The sequence below is a fragment of the Dermochelys coriacea genome, chromosome 22, assembly GCF_009764565.3.
Source record: "Dermochelys coriacea isolate rDerCor1 chromosome 22, rDerCor1.pri.v4, whole genome shotgun sequence".
In the NCBI taxonomy this organism is placed as follows: domain Eukaryota; kingdom Metazoa; phylum Chordata; order Testudines; family Dermochelyidae; genus Dermochelys; species Dermochelys coriacea.
The window spans coordinates 4,893,132-4,903,732 of NC_050089.1; the positions used below are offsets into that span (position 1 = coordinate 4,893,132).

Below are 10,601 nucleotides of genomic sequence, written 5' to 3' on the forward strand. Positions count from 1 at the left end.
CATTGATCACTGGTGGTCTGCAGTGCGCTTGCTGGTGGTCTGTGGACAGCTGGCTGATTACATGCTGATGGCTCCTCCTTCCCGTTTCCAGCTGGTAAATCTCATTAAAAGCAGCTAAAAAATACATGGAATACTTCCCCGTTACTTCTTTTCCAAGTTGCTGAAGTTGTCACTGGAACATTGTGAGATTGCAAATGGGGAAGCAGGAGAGATATGGGCCATGACAAATGGGAAGGGTGGTGGGTCTGCTTGAACATAAGAACGGCCATACTGGGTCAGAGCAAAGGTCCATCTAGCCCAGTATCCTGTCTTCTGATAGTGGCTAATGCCAGGTGCTGCAGGGGTAATGAACAGACCAGGCAATCACAGAGTGATCCATCCCATGTCATCTACTCCCAGCATCTGACACCTAGAGCATGGGGTTGCATCCCCACCATCTTAGCTCATAGCCATTGATGGATCGATCCCATAAGTATGGTTATGAAATGGTGGGTCTACTCTGCCATGAATGGAAAGGGAATTGTGTGTTGGGGGGGCGGGATCTAGCAATAGGGAAGTAGGCCAGGTGGGGAACAAGAGGGGAGTTGCATTTTGATGAATGGGCAGAAAAGTGAGGCTGGATCATGAGAAACGAAAGGGGAGTTAAGACCAGGCAATGGGGAATGGGAGAGGAGGTGGGGCCAGGTGATGGGGAAGTGAGTCCAGCTCATGAGGAAAGTGAAGGGAAGTGGGGTTGGGTGATGGGAAATGAGAGGAGAGATGGGTCTGACGAATGAGGACGGGGAAGGGAAGCAGGATAGGTGATGGGCAAGGGGGAGGGAAGGAGAGGTTGAGTAATGGGGAAGGGGAGATGTGTGAGAGACCATCTCTCTATTAAGATGTGGTCCATGCTAGGAGAAAAGAGGGAGGAAGCAGACGGGGGTGGTCCCATATTATCGCAATTCTGAGCCCTTGCAATGCCTTATGGGACCGCTGAGGCGAAGAACACGCTGGGGCAGACCTTAGGGCTGCTTAGCCTGTGCTGGTCCTGGAAACCAGCACCCCTGCCCCCCAATAGGGGAGGTGCAGCCTGTTCCTCACTGTGCCTGCTCCAGCTCGGGGATGAACCAAGGCCTCCATGCAGCTTAGACCTGAGCAGGCAGCCTGGAATGGGTCCTTCCAATCTCTACCCTCTAGCCCTAGTGTCCAATTCTTGCCCATCTTGGGAGCCAATAGTATCATCCAGCAGCATGAAAAGAATTCACCGGCTGTGGGGGACAGTCAGGGCTGCACAGAGACACCCTCCAGGGGGGCGGGGGATGTTTCCCTTCTTGGGCCATTTTCATGTTTGTAGCTGTTTATGTTCCCTTTCATTCCTCCACCCACATCCCCACCATGGAATCACAGAGGCATAGAAATGTTGGGCTGGAAGGGACCTCGAGAGGTCACCCGGGCCAGCCCCCTGCGCTGAGGCAGGACCAAGTAAACCTACATCAGCCCTGACAGATGTTTGTCCAACCTGTTCTTAGACACCTCCAGTGATGGGGATTCCACAACCTCCCTTGGAAGCGTGTTCCAGAGCTTAACTACCCTTAGAGATGGCTAGTTTTTCCTATGATCTAACCTAAATCCCGCTTTCTGCAGATTAAGCCCGTTACACCTTGTCCTACTTTCAGTGGACATGGAGAACAATTGATCGCTGTCCTCTTTATAACATCTGTGATAGAACAGTCTGCCCCAATGGTAGTGGGGGGCTAATGGTTAGCTCACCCTGTCACTGGGCAGAGCCCTTTTTGAAAGGTCCCAATTATAAAATTTGAAAGGTGCAAGTATATGTACAAGAACCTGGGACAGAGGAAGCAGACCCGGGAGTAAGAAGTGTTTAGAAGGTCATTTTGTTACTGTTTCTTTAAGATCCTGGGGCCAGGAGCCTTGTAAAGAGGTGGAAAGAAGGCTCCCAGGGGGGTGAGTTGGGAGAAGGGGACCAGCATAAACGTGGCCTCCTCCAACATAGGAGGGTAGCCACCAGGAGACATCAGTAGGCGAAGGGAGGCCCACTGGGCACTCTGAAACTGGAGGCTAATTAAGGAAAAAGGGAGAAATTGTCAAAGGCTCTTAAGCTGGTTAACCCAGAACTGAGCTCCAGAGAGGAGAGCTGCAGGGAGTCCTGGTTAAGGATGGAGTAGCCCAGAGCAGGAATGGTTCCAGAAACACAAGACTGCTCTCAGGTGCAGGAAAGAAGAGCATCCTGAAGAACGGAGCCAGAGACTGTTGGTTGGACTGAGCCAGAGGTTACTTCCCGTGTCTTATGCTTGTTAATACACCCCACGATATTAGCCTTTTTCACAACTGCATCACATTGTAAGCCCCAGCTCTGTTCCAGCTGTACCATCACTTCGCCGGTTATTCCCTGGTACGGGGTGGTGCATTTGTTTGTTTTTCCCCTTCTGAAGTGCAGTACTTTGCCCTTGTCTTGATTGATTTCCATCCTGCTGATTTCAGGCCAGTTCTCCAATTGCTCAAGGTAATTCCCCAGCCAGAGGCCACTATTACCCCAAAAGGGATGGGGGCAATATGGAGACATTCACCCTGTCCTGCAGCAGCCTGTGGAGCTGGCTAAGTAGGCCGATAGCCCCTGGGATGGGCCATCCAAAAGGAGGTGGTTGCCCCAGCGACCCATGGGTCTCAGGGATGGTGGTACCACCCACAAGGGCATGGCCATTTCAACCCATCCCATTGCAGGCCAGGCCCTCATGTTGCAATCAGCCCTTACTCAGCACCATGGCTTCCAAGGACCCAGTCTCCAGTGGCTCTGAAATCCCCTCTCTGTTCCTTCTCACAAAGCTGCCGGGCACAATTGCGCATTGTGCGAATGGCTTCAAAGCAGGGCCAGAAAACGCCAGCTCTCGTTGGAGTGGAGGTGGCTAAGGGGAAAGGAGATTGGAGAGGGTGGAAAGTTTCTGTTGGAGGGGATTCAAAAGCCTCCGTGCAGCAGGAGAGACCCAGGGTGGAATGAAAACAGTGCGAGGAGTGGAAAATGCTGACCGGCCCTGGCATCCCCAGCCTGCCAGGCACAGGAGCCGCCACTTGAAGCTGTAATACCAAGCGGGTTCCCTTGCCACACACATGCCCACCTTGGGGGGGGGGGCTTTCCACAGGGAAAAGAGTAAACAGGGCCCAAGGGTTTGAATTCCCCAGCTAAGTGACCCACCCATCCCCTCCTGGCTCAGTGCCCCCATCCCCCTGTATCCCAGCTCAGTGCTCCTCCCTGACCCTCTCCTACTCCCATCCCAGCTCAGTTTAATAGGGAATGATCTGCTTTGTCTAGAATGTTTAAAGCACCCCATAGGGCTCTCTAGCAGGGACTGAATTCTCTGTTCTACACAATTTCCAGTGTATCTCCAACAGCTCTCCTTTGGCGCTTTTACCTTACGGATCATTTCACATTCCCAGAGCCTTTCCCCTCACCCTTTATGCTTCTTAATTCTTCACTGAGCAACTGCATTTGAGGGTGACATGGTTCCTCTCTCTGACTGACAGAGAAGTCTCTTCTCATAAAGATGCTAATCTCTCCCAAGGAGCCCCGGTCAACTGGTCGAGCACGAACCTGGTCCAAATGAAAGGCAGAAATTAAAGACGGCTCACATCAGACCTTAAATTAGCAACAAGCATCAATATCAATTTCTCATCTCAGAGGGGAAAGCTAGTCTAGAGATCTTACTGATTTGCAAGATATTCACACACACACACCCAGCTCTGTTCAGAATTCATCAAGGCAATTAATCTACTAGAATAAAAATGTAATTACAGGTAGTATGCCCCTGCCTGGCGACGCTGTGTGTGCCGCATTAGAAAGAATCACTCTGTTCAAAACACTCAACTCTTCATCATTCGGAATCCTGTCCGATCTCTCTATAGTATTTCTAAAGAGCCCATCATTAAGTTTAGTCTTCAGCAATTTCATTTCCTGTTTTCAATATCACTTAGTTCCCTCCCCACCCACCCATTTAGTTTTTTCAGCCCAAAGAGATCACACTGGAAAAAAAAAAAAACAACACCAAATTACCTACATGTTTTACCCTCTGTTTATGTGCCTATTTGCTGTTTCACTGGCCTCCTTTTGAGTATGTGCCTTCTTGGATGCATGCTCCAGGCCATCAGATCTGCACCTTCCCTTCCTTAAGTGTACACCTCAGTCATAAACCCTGCATTGGGCCCAGTCATAGGGAGTTCCCAAACATCCTCCCAAGCTCTCCAATTATGCAGGAGTTCTAGCCATCAGCTCTGCACTATGCCCCACAAACATGCAACCAGTCAGTGCCCTGCTTCTACCCAACCCAGGCCTGACCCCATCAACGCACTGATGATGGAACACCACACCACTCAGTGCAGATCACTGGTGCAACCCTCAGCTAGGCACAGTGTGGGTCTTTCATTGGCCCCTTAACCGCTGCTGAGTGATCCAGCCAGCAAAACGCACTAATACACCTCTGGATTCAATGGAGCAAAGAACAAGACCAGCAGCAAAAGGGTTAATAGTCTAGTGATGACCTCCCCTCTCGCCCACACCCCCAACAGCGAGAATTGCTTTCATTATTATCACTGGGCCAAATTCGTCCCTGATGTGGCTCCATAAAAGCCATGCGGGTTACCCCAGCGAGGGGCTCTCAGTGAGGCGTGGATAGAAAGCAGATCCTGAATCCACCTCTTCCCCTCTTGAGGGCTGACAAGTAGCTGCGGAAAGGCCATTGCTCCTTGAGACCTTATCAGCTGGGACTGCTGTGGCTGAGCTAGGCATGTGAGAAGCTTGTTGACGGATCCTGGGAAAGACGAGGGCATGAATGAGACCGAAAGGAGAGCCAGGGGGTGGCAACCCCCAGCTGGCTACTACCAGGCAATCAGAAAAATACTAGATGGTTTGCTCTCGTGCCTGCCTAGCAGGATCTCCAGTTATTCATGCTGGAGTCTGATTGCTCTAGCTCATGTTAAGGGTAGCTCTTTTTAGTGCTGGTGGAAGGTGCTGGAGTGACCTCCCTGCAGATCAAGGCCCACTGGCAATCCACACAGATGTTAAGACCCAGGCAGCTGGGTAAGTTTTCCCCACAAACACCTGCCTTATCCTGACCTGGAGGGATGAGATGTAGGGGTGGGAATGAAGCATACAGCCCATTCAGTCCTTAGCCCCTCCACTTAGAAAATCGCTTAGTGTCAGTGACAGGTGGACTTTTGTGTCCACTTCAAACTAGACTGGGATGCACCCGGTCATTTCGTATAAGGCATCCTTATAATTCAGTGATGGTTTGGGATCATGAGTTCTGACTTGGCCTGGATTCAAACCCCTGGGTTTGCGGTGAAAGTCTCTGTGTCACTTGCCAGCTGGACATTCAAGTGGCTGTACGTGAATGGCACTAACTAAGCACGAGTGTCCTCATATCACTAGGCATTACATTTCACTCTTGGCTAGGGAATTCTATTGGTATTGCATGCTCTGGTTAAATTGCATCGGCACATCATACTCCGACTGTGTGCGTAGTTGCATAACCACAGTGGTTGTGCCGGTATCAGATACCTTACGTTTGTGCCATGTGTCCACTCTGCACTACACAGATTGTAGCTCACTGAATTCTGGGTAGGTCTCCCAAGATTACTGGTACAGCTCCCAGACACAAATGCATTCTTGACATGTTTTGCACTCAATGTGTGTTACCTTCCAGAGTATTGGAGGAAGTGGTGTCAAACTCCCATAATCCCCTTGGTGTAGCCCAGAACTCTCCAGTGCTGGTGTCATAGCCAGTCTGGTCCTTCACAGGACGGAGGTGGCCCAGAGGCTGCTGGGATCCTATCCATTGATGGGGCAGAGTCTGGGAGGTGGTGGTTCCACTGCATTCGCCCACTAACCCTGTTGTAACACCACATTACTAAATTCACTTTAAATAAAAAGAAAAGGCTACAGCGGGGAGATATTTTCCAACCCGGTGAGAACTTGTGACATTTTCTAATTGTTTCCTGTCCCAAATTGTAAGGAAAATTCAAAACCGTTTGCAAACCAAAGAGCCAGAAGATTTTTAGGTTGGGGTCAGTCAAAGCATTTTGTTTCTATAACTTCAAAAGAGTTCAGCCTCCTCCCTCCCTCCCCATTTTAAGTACAACTTTACCAAAATTTCTAAACAGAAAATCATATCCTCTGGAAAACCATAACTTTGTGGTTCAACAATCTCAAAACATTTTACCCAAAAATGTTTTGAGCAGGGTGTTTCATTGAACTTGACTCTTGGTTTCAATGAATTGGCAACTACTGGCAAAAAAATAAAAACATTCACCAAAAAATTCCCAACCAGCTCTCTCTCTCTCTCTTCCCTGCCCTGTCTCTTGCTGCCTTTGCTTTTGCTTTCTGCTTTCATTTTTCTCTGCAACATCATGAATAATGCACAATCTTTGCCCTCTTCAGCCAACCTTCAAAAAGCCAAAGGAGGAGAAGACTGTGTAGGGACAAAGAGTTTTGTGTTTCCTAGCACCAATTAACTTGGCCTCCTATTAATAATAACAACAACAACACTTTGCACTTCTATAGCATTCCTCCATCTGTCAGTCTCAAAACATTTTATAACTATTTGCAATGACTAAAAACAGACCAGTTATGAAGTATTATTATTCCTATTTCACAGATGGGAAAACTGAGGCACAGAGAGTGAATGGGGGGAAAATTTGTGGAAGCTGTTGGGACTAGAATGCAGATCTCTCAATTCTGCTAGGGGGCATTAGCCATGAGAGCCATAACTAATGCAGTCTATTCCTACCAAACCGAACAATGATTGTACTACCAACAGCTGAGATTGTATTGTGAGTCACACAATATTTAATGTTTTTCCCCACAAATCTCCAGTTCCAGGAAGCATCTGATTATGAAAGACACTAAGCTGGCTTGTTTTTTTTTTCTTTTTTTTAAGTTTCTCACTCTTGTGGTTGTGAAGAACAACTTGAAAACACTGCTCAAGTGCCCCCTGAAGGTTCAAAGAAAAAACAATCAACCAACAACAACAACAACCCAGAAGGCAAATAAAATGAACCACAATTTATTATTTTGAAAAATCTTATGATTTTTCTGACAGTCTCATGATTTTGAGGTCTGAATTGTGATTTTTTTTTTTAAGACTTGAGGCTAGCAACACTGCAAGGGAGGCAGAATAAAGCAGAGCTGGATCCAAATTGGAAAAACAGGTCAGAACCAGAATCTGGGGAAGTTCTTTGTGCAATCACAGCAACCCAAAACTTTGGAGACATTTGAATTGGGCTCCAGCTCCGAACCCCATGACCTGGGCTCATCTCCGCAGTCAGGCAGTACTAAGGCCAGTCATAGCGCTGAACAAACTGTTGTGGGTGATGGAACAATCAACAATGATTTTTTCCTGCCTTCTTAAACTCAACCCTGAGGCTTGAAAGTGTTTAGATCATTTCCTCCCCTACTCTCCCAGGTCCAACCACACAATCTACTGCAGCTTTTCATCGGCATCATAGGCTCCATGGATGTGGGAGTATTTGCTGTCAGTTTTGTGGCCTGTTATCAATAACACACCAAACTGAGATCCATCCAGTCATTTAGGAACTACCAAATACTTAGTGATTAGAGGAGGGGACTACTAGCTAAGACACCTGGGTCACTACATTTGAGTGATGTTCTGTTCACAGCATTAGTTGCTTTGTGATTTGATTTACCCATAGGTCAAACAAAAATAAGAGGGCTTACCTACAGTGGGTAGCAAGGCTAATGAGATCCTAAGATGAACACTCAGTAGAGGCGTAGGATGTTTCACCAGGAAGGAACCACATTCCAAACTCCCATAGAACATGGACGTGGTTCAGAACTGCTGGTCTTTTAAGAGGGTTGAGGTCCTCAGCTGCATCTGTGCCAGATTTGGCTGGCATCCTCGGATGGAGACAATGTTCTAAGTCATTGTACAAGGGGCTGTAGGACTAATGAGGGGCCTGCTGGGAGATGGGTGAGCCGACCTGGGAGAGAACATTGGGAAAAAGGAAGACATCAGAGCCTGTAGGAGGCCCTGGGTGAGGAAATGGGGCCTGGGGGAGCTTCTGGGGCTGATGTCCATGGTGGGCAAGAGCTTTGCTGCATTTGGAAGTTTTCCCATAAGGTTAGTGTTAACCAGTGGTGCCCAGAGGCAAGGGTCTGAGATGAGCTTGAGCGATTGTCTTCCTGGGAAAGGCTCCAGCTGCTCCCCACTGCCTCTCCCCCCACCCCCCTTGGCCAGAGCCTTTCATTGCTGCATGGAGCTACACACCGCAATGTGGATGCAGAGTGCTTTTCACTGTGGTGTGCAGCTGCATAGACCCTACTCACCTCCACCAGGGAGCGTGCAGTGTGGCTATACCCGAAGTGCCGTGCCCGTGGGTCACCCAGTATGGTTAACCTTAAAGGGGCCTAAGGACAATAACACGACTCTTGCTGCAGGAGGTGTTTCCTTCTAGGTGAGCAATATGACCCCACGTACCAATGCTGAAGGCCCTTGCAAGGGAAGAGCAAGGCAGCAGCAGGAGGCGGCTAGGGAGTATTTGTTCATCTGCAGTTGTTTTAGTCACAACACCCCAGAATGTTTCCTCTTGTACTATTGTCTCTGCCGGAACAATGAGGCATCTGTGTTTCTGCAAAGGCCGGGCGCAGCGACTCTTACACTAACAGTGCCTGACACAACTGGCTGCCGTTGCCAGGGCCCCAGGTGCAGAGGGGATTCCCCTTTGAGGCCGCCAGACTGTATTTTGAGCGCAGTCGTTAAAACACTGTTCCCTGGCTCACTCTTGGCGGCACTTTCCGTGCCCTGCTGGCTCTGGGGCTCACTGGGGAAGACGCATATTGGAGCAGGCCTAAGGGGGGGCCATCTTCCTCCTCGGTCACCCTCCTGTCCCCATCAGGGCATCAAAATAGTTAGGAAATGGAGCCTTAATCCCTGTGGCTATATACAAAATTGCACACCCTAACATCACCCCTGTAGCCCCTCCCACACTCACCTGTGCACCCTACATAAACCCCTCCCCTACAGGTACACAACCCCCTGGCTTCTCTCACACACTCACCTATGCATGCTTCATAGGCATCCTTCTTCATAGGTACACACCCCTCTGGCCCCTTCCACGCTCATAGGCCTCCTCCCCTCCCACACCACTTACACACACCCAGAGACCCTCCCACGGGCCCCTAAATCTAATTTCCTACAGGCATGCTGTAAGGAAGGTAGATGTTGGCTAAATTAAAATCTTGGTATTGATAACCCTCAGGGTATGTCTATACTACAATAAAAGACCTATGGCACAGCTGCGGCTTGCTCCTCCCCTCCCTTACTCCCCCCGCCTCCCACATTGGGGGTCCCAGACTTCAGGCTCCAGCTGGAGCCTGAACATCTACACTGCAATTTTACGGCCCTGGACCGCAGCTCATGCCTGAGTCAGCTGACCCAGGCCAGCCCTGGTGTTTAATTGCAGTGTAGACATACGGTAAGTGGAGAGTCCACCTCACTTCTGACCTTACTGCACTGCTGCTATTCCAGTCCTGGCTTCCCCCACCCAGCTCAGTCCTGGTTTTAGCTTGAACAGAGACTAATGTTGAGGGGGATGGTAGTCTTTTGTGATGTGTACAAATGTCTCGCATGATCTAGAATGAGGCCACCGAACTGATTTTCAGTGTGATTTGCAGTGAGGCCCCCAGAGAGGTGTGCAGTAACCCTATGAGAAAGACTTAAAGAAACAGCTGAGAACAGAGCAACCCTATCCATTTATTTATCCTGGGCAGCTTCACTTCACTGCTGCATGAGGTTTTGTTGCCTTCTCCAACTTTCCAGCTGGGATGAAAGGAGGCACAAAGAGATCAAAAGATGTAGCTAAGGTCACACAGCCTGTTGGTGAGCTCAGCTGAGATTACAACCCAGGTTTGCTCCTGGCTGCCAGACCTTTTCACTAACCACTAGACCACATGACCTCATTGCCTAGGATTGTATCAAGCAAGCTTTGCATTCCCACAGTGGGAAGAGACACGCTTTCAAAGACAGCAGCCTCATTGTGTGCTAAAATGTTTCAATCTGTTAGGCCAGCATCATCCTCCAGATTTGGGCATTATTTAAACCAGTCCAGCTGTCAGAACATGAGGGAGTCAGTAACCATTAGCATCAAGAACTCGTGGAAACAACCCATTAGGTCACCTCCCATCCCATCCCTCTGCTACGCCACCCTCGTCGTCCCCCCCACACACACTTCTCATCCTTGCCTTCAATACCCTGCTCAACTCTGCCCCCAAAATATATTTCACAACAAGTGTCTTAGTACCTGGATAGCTAGATGGCCACCAACCTGTCACAGTTCATATCTGCCTAAGCATTTGTTGCTTGCATGGTGCCTCCAAGCTGTAAGCTCAAGTTATTTCCTCTTTGGCATTTCCCCATGGCACTCCGTATACTTGATATCCATCTTCCGTTTATCCACTACATTGCAAATATAAATATGCATTGTGTAATCTCAAGTGCTTTGTTTAATCCAGTTCATAGAATATCAGGGTTGGAAGGGACCTCAGGAGATCATCTAGTCCAACCCCCTGCTCAAAGCAGGGCCAATCCCCAATTTTT

General features: G+C 48.9%; 1 long non-coding RNA gene across 1 annotated transcript; it reads right to left on the reverse strand.

Annotated features, from left to right (window-relative positions):
- Positions 1 to 420: 420 nt before the first annotated feature.
- LOC122457232 lies at positions 421 to 8,666 on the reverse strand. Its single transcript, XR_006276697.1, has 2 exons — positions 8,333 to 8,666; positions 421 to 3,586 (listed from the first exon to the last, which is right to left on the reverse strand). It is a non-coding gene; the product is annotated as an uncharacterized LOC122457232 (long non-coding RNA).
- Positions 8,667 to 10,601: the final 1,935 nt, after the last annotated feature.